At 47.8% G+C, this 16,232-nt stretch overlaps 1 protein-coding gene across 3 annotated transcripts in view; it reads right to left on the bottom strand.

Moving 5' to 3' along the window:
- The window catches only part of HIP1 (huntingtin interacting protein 1), a 154,438-nt gene that overhangs the window by 63,556 nt on the left and 74,650 nt on the right, over window positions 1-16,232 (bottom strand). The window lies entirely within an intron of this gene.

Here is a 16,232-nt window from a genome sequence, read left to right on the forward strand (position 1 = left end):
TCATGAATGTGGTGTATAAATAAACAGGACCCTGGTTTACACAGGGTGGTGGTAACATGTGAAGGCATCTTACTTGACCCTAGCAAATCGTTCCATAACATGAAACAGTCCCAATTTACCTGTGTGGTTCAAATGAAGAATTACCAGGTTTGCTTGACTAATGACAATAGTAGTTGCGATTATCGCTTCTTCCTTCACAATAGGCCAAGAATTTTCATATGCATTGTCTTACTGATGCTGAGAGAACCTGGTGAGGGAGGCTGGAATGTAGGGCAGAAGGGCTAGATACTTAGACACGGATCTAATGAAAAGAAGAAGTCCATCCCTTTACAGAAAAATAAGCCAGCACACCTTCCAAATACACAAGTGGCCTTGGAGAGGTCATGCCACATGGCGGGCTAGCACCTGCCATTGTGAGCCAGGCACACATTCTACACCCTATTATTTAAATGGCTACAACTGAACTCTCAGCCAAAGCCAACCCTATTTATTAAACCTCTTCCCTGACATCAACACAATTGTTATCAGAAAGACAGATTTCTCTCATCTTCTAGAAAGTCCAACTTACCCTACCTGCAGAGGATATCACCTTTTTGGCCTAATGAAAACCAAAAGGAGACAGTTTTTGAGAAAATCAAGAGTCCCACCTGACTCAAGACTGAACAAGTTTTAAACAGGTCAACCTTCTACTATTTTCACAGAGGCAGATTCTGGTCTTATGCTTACACACCTTCCACGCAACTGTTAGTGCACAGCTGTGCTCTCCGGGAGGGCCTGTTCCAGTTTGAAGGGGAACAGACTGGGTGCTGGGTCCGGGAAGCCCAAGTTCACGCAGGCAGATGCTCCGAGAACACCTGGACAGAACTCCATCAGGCAGAGGCCACAGGACATTACTCTCGACTAAGATATCAGCAGGGTGGGTGATATGCTGAGGGGGATATTTCTGAGCCCTCAACTCCAGCCCCAAATCAGCTAGTCCTGTAAAGTCTCAAAAGGGATGTTCGCTGAGCCTCCAATCAGTTCTGCAGAGTGTAAGCAGTACATGGTTCAATCTTTGGCCAGTGGTTTCCAAACGTGGTATATGTGAATATCACCTGGGAACTTAGCCCTGTATTCCCACTAGGCAGCACGCACCCCTAGTCGGTTCCTTTACTGCACCAAGTGAACTCATTTGCTCTGGGAAGCAGCAACTGCCCATCACATTCTCTGATTCTGGTCATATTACAGAAGAACACTGTATACCTGAGCCTAAGGGAAAAACACTCAGCTCAAGGCAAAGCAGAATGAAGAGGAGATAAACAAGGGCAAAGAGAAGGCGAACAATAAAGACAGGGAAAATGAGGAGCTCGCCTCAGCTCAGACAAGTCCTGATTTAAGTTAACATAAATTTTGTAGGGTAAAATATGAATTGACACTAAGGACAAATTTGGAAATTTTTCATTTTACCAAAGAAACTGGCATCAGCTCCCTTTAAATAGCAATCTCTGCTAGGGTATTTAAAATAGGATTCCCTTTACAGAAGTGTGATTTACACAAAACCACATGTTACATAAAGCTCAGAAAAATAGCTCTCTTCCCATGAAGTCTAGCTAACTATAGAACTGGCTCAGTACAGATGGTCACCTATTTTCTTCCAAAAGATACCCACCCTGCTCTGTCACCTATTTTTGTATTTTGCCTGATTGTGGAAGACAGATTCTTAGGGGCCACTCATCTCTCTTCTGGTCTTCCCTAAACTCAGGGACAACTGCTCTCAACTGTTTTCACCTTCAGTTATCCACTCAACACCTATTTCTTGAAGGCCTATTGTGCAGGCACTACTCTAGGAATATAGCTATGAACCAAAACGTGTCTCTGGCCCCATGGACCTTAAATTCTTGCAGGAGGGAGAGACAGTAAACAAATAACTAAAACAGATGTGCATGAGATGAAGATAGGTGCTTTAAGGCCAAGGATGGGCCTGGGTACACTAGGCTGGTATCACCACCTTACACAGTCATCAGGGAAGGTGAGAGAGAGACACATTTGGAAGTGATGAGGAAGCAAGCTTGGCAGACACCTAGGGGAAGAAGTGCCAGGCAGAGCCCACCTGGCAGGTACACGGAATAACTGGGCTTAAGTGTGGCTGGAGCCGAGAGGTCAGAGGTGGGAGCGGCCGAATCACAAGGGGACTCATGGGAACTAAAAGGACCAGCCTTTGCTCTGAGCCAGACAGGAGCCACTGGGAGGCTCTGAGCTTAGGGGTGACATGACCAGACTTGCTATTTTAGAGGATCCCTCTGGCTGCTGTGCTGGGAAGAGGCTGCAGGGACATGCATGGAAGCAGGGAGAACAATGAAGAAGTGGTTGCAATGATTTAGGTCATAGACGATGGTGGCCCAGACCAGGCTGGTGGCGGTGCAGGTGCTAGGATGCGGACAGAGTTGGGGTACATTTTGTTTTACTTATTTATTTATTTTTATTAAGGTATCATTGATATACCCTCATATGAAGGTTTCACATGAAAAACAGTGTGGTTACTACATTCACCCATATTATCAACTCCCTCCCACACCCCATTGCAGTCACTGTCCATCAGCGTAGTAAGATGCTATAGAGTCACTACTTCTCTTCTCTGTGCTATACTGCCTTCCCTGGGCCCCCCTACATTATGTGTGCTAACATAACGCCACTTAATCCCCTTATCCTTCCCTTCTGACCTACCCTTCCCAGTCCCTTTCCCTTTGGTAACTGTTAGTCCATTCTTGGGCTCTGAGAGTCTGCTGCTGTTTTCTGCCTTCAGTTTTTGCTTTGTTGTTATACTCCACAGATGAGTGATATCATTTGGTACTTGTCTTTTTCTGCCTGGCTTATTTCACTGAGCAAAATACTCTCTAGCTCCATCCATGTTGTTGCAAATGGCAGGATTTGTTTTCTTCTTATGGCTGAATAATATTCCATTGTGTATATGTACCACATCTTCTTTATCCATTCATCTACTGATGGACACTTAGGTTGCTTCCATTTCGTGGCTATTGTAAATAGTGCTGTGATAAATATAGGGTGAATCTGTCTTTGAATCTGGGATCCTGTACTCTTACGGTAAATTCCTAGGAGTGGAATTTCCAGGTCAAATGGTATTTCGATTTTTAGTTTTTTGAGGAACCTCTATATTGCTTTCCACAATGATTGAATTAATTTATATTCCCATCAGCAGTGTAGAAGGGTTCCCCTTTCTTCGCATCCTCGCCAGCATTTGTTGTTGCTATTCTTTTCTATGGTGGCCATCCTAACTGGTGCGAGGTTATAACGCATTGTGGTTTTAATTTGCATTTCTCTGATAATGAGTGATGTGGAGCATCTTTTCATGGGCCTGTTTGCCATCTGGATTTCTTCTTTGGAGAATTATGCGTACACATCCTCTGCCCATTTTTTAATATGGTTATTTGTTTTTTGGGTTGTTGAGGCATGTTGAGTTCTTTATATAATTTGGATGTTAACCCCTTGTCGGATATGTCATTTATAAATATATTCTCCCATACTGTAGGATGCCATTTTGTTCTACTGATGGTGTCCTTTGCTGTACAGAAGCTTTTTAAGCTTGGTGTAGTCCCATTTGTTCATTTTTGCTTTTGTTTCCCTTGCCTGAGGAGATGCATTCAGGAAAAAGTTGCTCATGTTTATATTCAAGAGATTTTTGCCTATGTTTTCTTCTGAGAGTTTTATGGTTTCATGACTTTCATTCAGGTTTTTGATCCATTTCAAGTTTACTTTTGTGTATGGAGTTAGACAGTAATCCAGTTTTATTCTCTTGCATGTAGCTGTCCATTTTTGCCAATACTAGTTGTTGAAGAGGCTGTCATTTCCCCATTGTATGTCCATGGCTCCTTTATCATATATTAATTGACCATATATGCTTGGGTTTATATCTGGGTTTTCTATTCTGTTCCACTGGATCTATGGGTCTGTTCTTATACCAGTGAGTTGGGGTATATTTTAAAGGCCAAGAAGATAGGATTGCTGATGTTTTGTCTGTGCGGTCTGAGGAAGGAATCAAGGATGGCACCACAATAATTTGCCAAAGCAACAAGAAGGACCCAGTTGCCATTAACAGGGTGGAGAGAACTATGGGAGGAGTAGGTGTGGGGCATTACATTCCCACCAGCGGTGTAGGAGGGTTCCCCTTTCTCTGCAACCTCACTTTCCACAATGATTGAATTAATTTACATTCCCTTCTCAGGGCAAACAGGAGCTTGTTTCTGGATGTGTTAAATAGGAGGTGCCTATCAGACATCCAAAGGGAGCTATAAATGAGCTGGCTGGACTTAGATCAATTTGGAAGTCATCAGCACACAGATGGGAGTTAAGAATGGGTAAGATTACCAAGGCATGAGTGCCTATGAGAAGTCTGGGAACAGGGTGAGGACACCCAACACTGAAGAGAGAGAGATGGGAGGGAATGAGTAGTAGACACACAAGGAACAGCCCATGAGGTAGGAAGAACCCAGGAGAGTGTAGCATCCTGGAAGCCACGTAAATAAACCTATTTCCACAGGGGGCAATGGATTGTACCAAATGCTGCGACAGTCAAGCAGCTGGAGGACAGATGACTCTGGACTGAAGAGACAAGACCTTTGCCAGAACTGTCTGGTAGAGTGCAAAGGGGCAGAGCCTGCTGGAGGCTCAGGCAAGAAGCGGGGGTGGGGGTTCCTGGGGGCACAAGCACTGGGAGCAGCAGAGGAAGGCAGTGGGTCTAGGTTTCCTTGTTTTAAAAGGGAAGAATTATAACATGCTGGATGGGGGTCTGGTGCCTACAGGAGGTGGCCACTCTGCTGGGGTCACAGACCAGGTCACAGAGGATGAACACAGGGGCCTGCGGATAAGCTGGTGAGAGCTTGTGCGTGCCTTCTCAGGATTTCTCTTTGCACTGAAGTAGGAAGCAAGGTCAGGGACTTGAGTAAGGGCAGGGAGGGGGGCACTGAGTATTGTCTAGGAAAGCAGCAGGCTGCATGGACCAGGGAACACAGGGCCTGCCTGGGGGCAGCAAGAAAGGCCCATTCCACTGTGACTTGGAGGAAGAAACGAGGCCACCCCTCTGCCTCCTCTCTTCCAGGCCATTCTGCCCCATCCCTCCCACTTTCCCTTACACCAACTCCTCTTCTTCTCAGCCTTTCCAGCTTTAAAGAGGTTTGGGCCTCAATGGACTCACTCCTCGGATACACATGGTCACTGTGCTATCCTTCCTCTTCTTCAAAGCGGCTTTCAGAAAGGCCAGATGGGATGACAGGTGCTCACCCTGGGGACATGGGCACCAGGGACTTAGTGTGTGTGCTGGGGAGCATGTGGGACAGGAGTCAGGGGGAAGCAGGGGAAGCACGAGGCAAATGTTCAGATTCCCTCTCCAATCTTCTCTCAATTTCCTTCCTTTTCCGTCCCTGTTCCTCATTCCTTTTGGATCTTAATTTCCTTATCTAAAACACAGAACAGTCTCCACCTCTCTGTGGTTCAGGCTCTCATTCTCTAATTAAATTAACCTGTCTTGGCCTGTAATAGATCCCAGACTCAGTCGGACACATTATTTCCCTTAAACCTGTTTTAATACTGAGGCTGCTAACTCCACTGATGAGATGGGGAAACTGAGTCTCAGATTGGGTGAGTGACTTACCCAGCTAGTGGTAGTGCCTGGCCAGTTAGAACACCTGGAGAGTAAGCAGCACAGCCAGGATTTGAACCGAGATCTCACTCCAGACTCAGGCCCATCAATTCCAGCTATGTCCAGAACTCCAGGCCTGGGAAGGGTAATTAATTCAGACTCATTTCCACAGAGAACACACAGGGCAAGGTCAAGTCCTAGGTTCCAGGAACTGCTGTTTTTATTCACACAACCAGGACATAGGCCTCACAGACGTGCGTCAGAGCCAAAGAGAAGACGGTGGAGCAGTGCAGGGTCTAGTCAACCCGGGGGAGGCCGTGGAATGTTCCAGCTGGCAGGCAGGAGCCCTGATGGATATTTCCAGCCCCAAACCCAGGGAGTAATAACAAGGTGGGGAGGATTTGCTAAACAGTTTTCTAAAGTGAAGAGAGGGGGGGTTGCTAATTTTGGAAGTGGATTTCATCATCAGCTATGGGGCTGAGATATGACTTCCTCAGAAAGCAGAGCAGCCGGGAACTCTCACTTCTGTTTCTCTAGGGTGAAGGAGTAGCCTTTCTTAAGAGAGGAGAGGGGAAATGCCATGAGGATCAAAGGAAGTACAGGAGACCAGTTTACAGAGCTGTGAAGACAGAACAGTCCAGGCCACCTTCCCGTGTTAGGAAAGAGTATAAAACCTAAATGTGATTTATTCCCACTAGGATGTTTAAACATTTTAACAGTAAGGTATTAACAAAGGGCCACGTGGTGAAAGCTGCTCAGGCTGAGAGTGGGGGTGGGGGAATTGATAAGGGCCTGGCAATACCTGTTTGAGTTTTTTAAACCTACCAATACAATTAAGACAAATGTAAAAGAAAGATATAACTGGCTTAGGCGACGTCTGGGAAGAATGTGAACCCTGTAGTACTCAGTCAATGAGGAACCAGGGGAGGGACTCGCGCACTAGTAGATAAATTACTGGCGCCAAGCTCCCCAGGTGTGCCTGCCCACCAGACACCCGATCTTGCAAGACCGTCATTAAAGCCTCGCTCCGCTGTTCTCTTTGTCTCCATGTCCACTTATTGAATTTGGACCAGTGAGTGTGTTTCTCACATCCCTTGTATACCACTCAGCTTAAAACACATCAGAAGAATTCAAAGCTAACACCTTTATCACTACATGGCCTTCACATTACATTGTATAAATATAATTGAAAAGAAATGAACATGTTATAAACTGGAAATTTATGCAATGTTAAGCGTCAAATATATTTCAATAATAATAATAAAAAAAAGCCATAACCTTAAACCTCAAATTCTTAAAGTGTTAACACTGTAAATGGATGCACTTAAATGTGTATACAGGATGTCACCTCAACAGTGGAAAATGGACAGAGCTAAAACATGTATTAACAGTGGGCATCTGGAAATACAATAATCATTGCTAACAGACTAGCAATAATTAGCAACAACCTAGTAATAATCATGGCTTGCTCTGCCAGCGTTGCTCTAAGCATTTGACATACAAACTAACTCTTCTGCCCTCCCAACATCCCACTACAGAGGGTGCTGTGATTGTCCCCACTATACAAGGCAGAAGCCCTGGCACAAGAATTGGTAAGCTGTCCAGGTGAATAAGCAGCAGACAGAATCTGAACCCCTAGACGCATGCCCTGGACCACTGTGATAAACTGTTTCTAGATCAACGGCACAGTGAAAGCTACAATCAGTTTACAAACCTGTATTACGGTACAGCCCCATTTTGTTTAAATATGTATTTGCTGTGTATATGCTTGTATTTGGTTGAATCAAATGAAAATTTGGCCATTTTTGACCCATCAGAGCAGGGCTTTCGTATGGTTCAGCCTAGCACGTGGGCACATGTGCCTGCAGCCACGAAGGAAAACATCCCTAAGGATTTATACCAAATTGTTAGCAGAAGCTCTGGATGGTGGAAATTTGGATAGTGGAAATGTGATCGATTTTTCTTTGTTTACACTTCTTCATATTTTCTTCAAAGCAGCCTGTTGAATGTTTTCCCATGGATCACCTGCTTCCCTGTCATAGCTGCCAATGACCACAGACAACCACATGGTAATAAAATGCACCCGAAGTGCAGCAGTGCAGCGTCTGAACTACAGCCTTGGAGGCCAGCATGCTCTGGGCCATGTCCCCTCGGGAGCTGAGGAGCCAGCATGCGGGCAAGAACTGCCATCGAGAGGGCCCAGAACTCAAAGTGAGGAGTCCTGCCTGCTGTGTGACTTCGGAGCCCCAGATGAGAGCAGGGATCACCCTTTTAAAAAAATCAAACATGAACCAAATGCCCTGTCACCCCTGCCTCACTCTAGCTGATATAATCAGGTACAGTTGAGAGGGCGTCCTACTTACTGATGGCCACAGGTCCACCCCAGGACCATGGCCAGAGATCCACTCCTCTGACATTTGGCTCCTTAAATTGGAGATTGGCTGGAAACAAGAGGCCGTGTTTTCCTTCCGACTGTATGGTATCTGGGAAGAACTGCTGTGCTTACAGTGTTCTGTCTAGTCTGGTGGGCTCCTGGACCCCACGCTGAATGGACTGCAAGAGGACAGGTGAAGGGGGCTGGGGCACAGGCAGATTCTGTGAGGTCTAGATTCAGGCACCTCTGAGCAGTGGGCTAGGGGCTGCACTGGGATGCAGTCTCAGCCATTCAGTAGAGTAGCCAGGAACAAACCATGACTAGGGGTCTCAGAGTCCACCAGCAGCCAAGGGAACCCCCGCTGGGAATGACCGGCCCACCCCTCTTTAATCCCACCCTAGCATCCTTAGGGCAACTGCAGCCACTTCCACACTCTCCATTCCCTTTTCTCAGATCACTTACCACCTCCCAACATCTTATACAATTTACCCATTTGTATTTGTTATTGTCTGCTCGCCTCCCCCCAGCCCTGCCCCCAAACACACTAGCATGTGTGCGCGCACACACGTAGGAGGTCAGCGCCACAAGGCATCTTTGTTCGCTTTGTGAAGCACCCCAAGTGCTTAGCTCAGCTCCCGCATATGGAGGGGTAATCCATAAACATTTTCTGAATAAATGAGTGCATGGATGGTCTAACTGAAATGTCACCTTCCCCAGCTCACCTCCTATACCACTTGGCAGAATTAATTATTGCTACCTCGGAGTTTCTATAGGACTTGCCCTAAATCTTAAATATTACTTATCACACTACATCACAATTATTTGCTCCACCTCCCTGAATGCAGGAGCCTATAAACTATCCTATTTCCTTTCATATTCTCAGTGGCTAGAAGAGAGTCTCAGTGTTGGCTCATTTGGGGGACAATCCTGACACATATACAGGGCAGAGAGGATGGCCAGGACCCTGGCTGACACCCCTGGGAACACTGCTGTCGGGCACCAAGACTGCTGACATGAATCTCTGAGCAAGCAGGGCTGGGGAGGCAGTGGTTTGGTGAGACTTCTTTCCAAACAATCTGGCCTGACCAAACTCCAGCAAGAGGAGGGCTATTTTTAGGTCCCAGGAAACAAGGCTGAACCTAGTGCCTCCAAAGAGAGGTCATGAGAAAGTTAATGAAATGCTCATTTCAGAAAACCTTTTCCCCCGGCCCTCAGTTTCTGGTTCCCATGCTCATCCGGGTACCAGCGAGGGACATCTCCAGCCCGGACCAGGAGGTGTGAGCCTGTTGCCAGAACAGCACATCCAGTCTCACCGTCAGGTGGAGCCAGCCTCTTACGCATTCTACCAGAGCCCTGCGGATTATTCTTAACATGGGCCTCACCTACACCCATTCTTCTCCTTCCTCTCATTCCTCTGGCCCTGCTCCTAATGAACCAGTTCCACATCTGGTTGCTGGAATGTCTTCTCCATTCAACCTGGCACCAGCCGTTCATGCAGAACCTACTGTGTGCCGTGGGTTTTCATCAATGACATCGCTGCTCCCCTTCTTCGAAACGGGGATTAGATACCCCTTCTTCTAGGAGGCACACAGGTATACAAGGATTTGGATCCCATGTCCTGAGAACTTTGCTAGTCCCCCAGAGAAGAGACGGCACCTCCTGTTCTGGTCTAAACTGCAGTTTACTTCCTGAACACACCCTGATCTCCTGACCTCCTGCTTTTGAATGCAGGGCGTGCCCTCACTTTCCTCTTCTCTGGGGAACTCCTTCCTGCCCTCCTCCAGCCTTCTCAGTGATGCCCTTCCTCTGCCAGGTCATTAATCCCACCCTCTTCCAGGCTGCACTCACCTCAAATGCATTCCTAGTTTGCCACATGCAGTTAGTTATTACTTGTCATGTGTAACGGTCCTACTAGACTGAGCTCACCCAGTAGAGGGGTCATTCGGAAAGAAGGAATGTTCTACCTCTTCACCTATTTGTTGCCTAAATGAGTAAACAAGAAATGAATAATTAAAGCCATGGCTTACTAAGCCCCTCCTAGGTGCCAAGAGCTCTATGCAGCCCACCTCAGCTTCTCTTAAATCTGCAGACACAGGCCATCTGAGACACAAGGAAGCTAATGCTAACTTTTCTGTGGCCCTAGAGCGGCAAGTGGTGGTGGCATCAGGATTTAGTCTCTGGCCTGTGTGGCTCCAAAAGCCCACAGTCAGCCTTGCAAGCAGTCTCAAGGGCACAGATCTTCTGTGTGTGTGGGATAGCACTGTGGACCCCAGCTGGCTCCTACTCACATTTACAAGTATGCCTCCTACCCTCTAACGCTGTCCCACTTGCCCATGGAAACCACCTCCAGATCAAAGACTCTTTAGGACTTTTAAAGAAAAGAAAAGCTTATTTTCTTTGGGGCCATGGGGCGGCATGAATTTTGTCTGCTTACTGGAAACCTTTGGTTCAGGGGCCGCTGCCAGGCCACACGCCTGTCTGGCTTTGGACTAGAACCTCTCTGGCAAGAAAGGAGACAAAGGTGGAGCGGAAACAGCCCCTGTACGTGCTTGTCAAAAAAACTGCCCAGCTGTGTGTGTAAGCGGGATGGGGTGGGGGGAGTGGCGTAGGGGGAATGGGCAGAGAAGGCGGAGTCTCTGGGCAACAGAAGACCATGGGCTGGACTGCCTTAAAATCCATGTTTGCAGGTGAACTTAGCTCCTGACTGGCAGGGGGTCTTGGAGGGGCCTGCCAAGAAAAACACTGAATCCTGCTTTTCAAAGCTGTCTTGAGGGGAAATAATACAGGCGAGAGTATTCTTTCCATCAATTACAAATGTCTGTATGTCGTCCCACTCAACGCATTTCAGGAAATCTCTCTTTCACTCCACCATTCTCAGCTATGGATCCCTAACATCTTACCACCCACACAAGGGCCTGTGTGGTGATTGAACTGAACCTCACCCTGGTAGGATAAACTCTTCATGATCAGCAGTAAGTACAGCAGTCAGATGGTAAATCAGAAAGTACTTTTTCCCCAAGCATATTTTAAGGAAGCAAATAATAGATTTCCTTCCCCACTGGCACTTGGCTGAGGTCCTTACTCCACGGGCTCCTTGGAGAAGGCAGCTGAGCCACAATATGCTGTTGAGCTTTAGAAATGGGGTGTGGTGGGTGATACACAAAGGCAGGATACGTGGACTCATGTCTCTGGAATTGCTCCCCAGTTTAGTTAAATTAGCTGCCTCTCACGTGGGGCCGGCCACACTAGACCTCGGCCATGAACCCACTGGCCTCTGAGGGCTGGCCCCAAAGCCTGACTGCTGAGCCGCAGAGGCCCCGGGCTGGAAGCCCTCGGGGGACCATGCTCCAGTGGCCAGAGAGTCTCTCTCCCTCCTCAGAGAGTTGATTCTGCTATCAGATGGCTCTGCTGGGGGGAAGTCCTGGCCAGCCAAAATCTATCCCATCTTGAAAGCAAATCCCGCCTTCCAGAGCCACGTGGAGTAAACAAACTACCTCTTTGTCCTGACAGCCCCCAGAGTCAGGGAGAACCATCAGCCCCTCTGCGGTTGTCTCTGCCGAGGGCTGAGCTTACCCAGCGGAAAACCTTCTCGCCCTCCTCTGCACACTTTCTGAGTCAGAGGCTTCAACCTCCTTTGATTCTGACCATTGTGAAAAATACACTTTGTAAGGCCAATACTTATGTGCACATGAGTATAAAGCTGACCCTCAAACAATGCAGGGGCTAGTCCCCCCAGTCAAAATGCCATGTACAACTTTTGATGTCCCCAGCACTTCACTATTAATAGCCTACTGTTGACCCAGAAGCCGTGCCAGTAACAGTCTAATAACACATCTTCTGTATGTTACATGCATTATATACTGTAATCTTACAATACAGTAAGCTAGAGAAAATATTTTTTCAAGTTGTGGCAAATCTTCAAAAAGTTTCCCAGTATATTTACTGAAAAAAACCTGCGAATAAGGGGACCCATGTGGTTCAAACCCATGTTGTTCAAGGGTTGACTGAATAACCAAAACCAGTTTCATAACGAATGCTGACATTCCTACGTGTAAGGCTCTTGGATGTTTTCTAATCTAGCTCACTCTTTCAAAGACTAGCTGCAACCCCCTAGACAGATTCTATGACCCAGAGGTGCAAACACGACTCTAGTGTCCGTGAGCCAGTCCCCGTGTCCAGCTTTAACTGATTATGTAGCTCAGTCCCTAAGTGGGAGGATGCGCTCCTTTCCGCGAAAATATTAGCCCATCTGGGCTGTGAGTGGAGTTCTTAACATCATCTACACAGGGATCTCTCTGGCTTGGCATTTCCTTCCCCCACACCCCTCTTCGCCCCAGCAAACACACATGTATACCAACAGCAATAGCAGGCGGACTAGAAGCTTCTTCCTGTCCTACCACTATCATCATTTACTCTGAACACTTGAACATCTATTTCACCTCTTCCTCACCTCTGCCATCTTCCTACTGCATAAGCTGGGAGATCCAAGAGGTCATGTGTCTCACATTTGAGAAGAGCAGCACAAATCCAGGAAGAAACTGGAGTTTTAAACACTGCTGTAGGTGACTGACAAGGCGTATAGCCTGCAAGTGGACAGATACTGATTCCCTCTCTCTGGATCTTCTCTCCTGGGGACCCAGAGACAAAGGCCCCCACTCCAGCTCATCTTTTTGATTAGCCTGTGTCTATTTAGAATCTGGTCACTGACTCTTTTCCTGTACCCTGTATTTACTTTGACCCCACTGCATACATTTTGGTGATCAGGAGACCTGGATACAACATCTGGGTCCACCACTGGTATGGGATACAGGACTTCACTTTTCTCAACTCTAGGATTCTTTTTTTTTTTTATTAAGGTTTGATTGATATACACTCTTATGAAGATTTCACATGAAAAAACAATGTGGTTACTACATTTACCCAGATTATCAAGTCCCCACCCATACCCCAATGCAGTCACTGTCCATCAGTGCAGCAATGAACTCTAGGCTTCTTATCTGTCAGACATGACTAATTATTTTTGCCCTGCCTCCCTCACGGGGTTGTGGCAAATATGAACAGGTATGAAAATGCTTTGTAAAATATAGAGTGCCCTGCAAACACAGATCATTACATATCTCTAAGTAAGTAAGTAATGTATATGTAATCGTGTGTATAGTTCTAAGACTTGGATGTGTTGACTCTGTTCTCCATGTTACAGCACTGCATTCTCTGTGTTCTGTGAGGGCAGGGACTCCAACATCAACTCCCAAAAGACATCTGCCAAGTTAAGGGTTAAACCAAGTCTCCCTTGGACAGATAGCTGATGTCATCAAAAATTCATGGGTCACAGCAGCTGGTAAATCTACTGGTCCCAGTCATTTGTACCTTCATTCAGAAAGATGACTAGCCCTGGGAAAATTGGTCCCAAGAAGAGTCAACTGAAATTCAGCCCACACTCGGCTCCTGGGGCTGATCAAGAAAACAAAAGGTGTATCCATGGGGTTGGGGGGAATCAGTCATCTTAGGTGGGACTCTGGAGCCCATCACTGTCATAATAGCCACCATGCATGGAGGACTTACTCTGACAGGTCCTGTGCTATTTAAAAGAATTATTTCCAGCCTTCACTGGGATGCTTAAGGCAGGTGTGGTTCTCATTTTACAGATGGCGCTAAGAGGTTAAGAAACTTGCTCAAAAGCATGTAGAGTGTCAGGTGAACCACAGTCTACTTTTTTTCATTCAGTGACGTGCAAGAGAACTCCTCAGGGCTGACACTGGGCTCTGCCAAGGATGTGGCTGAAATGCCAGGTTTGAGGTCGACCTGGAGCCTAGGGCCCCCAGTGAGGACTTCCAACCCAAGAGGGCTTTAATGGTCAGAACAGAAATTAACTTTGGCCTTCAGCAGCAATGGTTAGCAGGTGCCGGTTCCCTGGGATGGGGAAGGTTCTTCTTGCTACACAGTCCAGAGTCAGTGCTCTTCACATATAAGACAGCTGAGCACAATTGTTTCTGTGCTGGGCATTTGGTTGCTCAATGATTAATGAGAATCTAGTATTACTTTTGTTGGGACCCACAGCTAAAGGAAGAAAGAGGCAATACATGTGTGTCTCCTGGGCCCCAAATTCTCCACAAGTTACCTAGTACCCACAAGCCAAGGTTGGAACACCTTGGCTGGTATTCAAGGCCTTATTGGTCTGGCCCCAACCAAAGTTCTCAACATTTCCTGGTCCCAAGCCTCTAATATCCTGGGCCTCACCCAATGGGCTCACCCATTCCTCTTCCTGCGATTCACCCAACAGGCAATAACCCCTAACTGCTCTCAGCAGAGCCGACACCACCCAATTTTGAGAGTCAGCCTAGTACCTTGTCCTCCATCTGAATTCTGCAGCCCAGCACCCCTTCTCACACCCCCACAGCCCCTGGACTACGTGGCCTTCTGATGGGGACCTGCATTGACAGCTGTTAGGCTGGACTGTATCCCTCTGACCCTCACCTGGATGCTAAGGGCCCTTAGGAGGAGGGAGGCTATACATTACGTTTCTGTGCCTTTCACACCACACTTACTATAGAAATGGCAGGAATTAAATAAATGCTGTTGAGTTAATGAGGGGGTGGAGGAAGGAAGGTGGCAGTGTCAGAAATGACCCAGATCTCTATAAAGTCACAGGTCTCTGAACCCTTGTGCTGGTCCTCAAAGACCAGGCTTTGAAAGGAATCTGAGCTCAGGGCCAGAAAGAAAGCTTGGGGTGATCTGGCTTGGTGGCCACTGGACTAGAGTTTCAGGTCCCCCTTACTCCCCACCACAGCCCAGACAGATGACTCTGGTCTTGCTAAGGCACCTCTAGGAAAGGGCCAGCCACTGCTCGGTGGTCCACCTCCCCACCCCAACTGCTTCCTCGAGAAATTTGAGGGATAGTTCCAACAGTGGCCAAAGTAAGTGTTTTCATGGTAGGCACATAATGAATGGTGGTCCAAACTCTTGACACTGCCCAGCCATAGGTGAGTAGGTGTCCTCATGTGAGGGTGGGAGCTAACACGGGCCCCATCCAGCCCCAGCCCCAGGGGCAGCAGTCAGTCAGTTGAGACTTTTCCTGCCATGGAAAACTCTCACCTGCTGCCTGCCCCACTGTCCCCTACCCAAGACAAAATGCCATGAGTTGGCAGGGCCAGGAACTTAATCTGCTTTCTCCATAGAGACAGCTACTTCAAAAGTACACTTTTTGAGGGAGAACTAGCTTAATTCTGTACACACACGAGGAACTCAAATTCTAGTGCCTTCTCATCCCCAAAGTACACATAACCCAGACTCACCCCCTGCCCAAGACACACTGACACCTCCCAACCTAGTTCCTTTCCTCTGAAGCCCTGGGTCCCCACAAAAGGCAGACAGACCATCATTGGGGGCGCTTTTCCAGCCTGACACACAGAGTCCTTAAAGGTTCTAAGGGTCTGGGAGCATGAACCATGGCAGAAAGCAAGGGTCAGGGTGGTCATGATCTCAAGGGCACCCTTAATTTTCACTCAGAGTGTTAGCCTGCAGTTTCCAGGCTTCTAAATGCTCCCAGAGATCCCCTTCTTTCAAAGTCTCCCAAATCACATTCTGCTACCCACTGAGGGCTGCTTCTCAATCAATCAATGAACAACAAGGTATTCAGCTCCTACTATGTTCCTGGGGGGTAGAGGGTTTCTCTGGGGAGAGGGCCGCCCCACCTCCCCAACCGCGTTTATCCTGCTCCCCAGGCCAAGGCAGCAAGTAGTCCCCAAGTGGTAAATCTAGAAGTGCGTGCCCTACCCCCAATCTATCCCAAGGATCCCATTCTTGCCCCTCACCTCCTAAGCAGGTTAAAGCCTCACTGCTCTCCCAGGCCACACCAATGCCCCCCTGCCCACTGATTCAGTCCAAAAATCGTCCCATAAATCTCAAATAGGTGTGCGAGCAAAGGGCCTCTGGAGAAAATAGGATGAGCCCTGCCTTCCCTCTACCAGGCTGATTTCGCAATTTGGAAGGCGAGCTCCACAGCGCACTCGCCGGCTCTAGCGAGCTCTCCCGGACACCCTGGAGGCAGCGCGGCGGGAAACCGGCAGCCCCATCCTGGTTCGCCGACCGCCTCTACAGTCCTGGCCGGGCTCCCTCCTCCAGTACGCCCAGAGTTGGGGCCAACAGGCAGGATCAACACGCCAGAAACTTTCAATGGATCCAACAGCCGGGGAGGTGGAGGGAAGGGAGGAAGGCCGGGCACAGGGG

This window comes from Manis pentadactyla, chromosome 10, assembly GCF_030020395.1.
Source record: "Manis pentadactyla isolate mManPen7 chromosome 10, mManPen7.hap1, whole genome shotgun sequence".
Classification (NCBI taxonomy): domain Eukaryota; kingdom Metazoa; phylum Chordata; class Mammalia; order Pholidota; family Manidae; genus Manis; species Manis pentadactyla.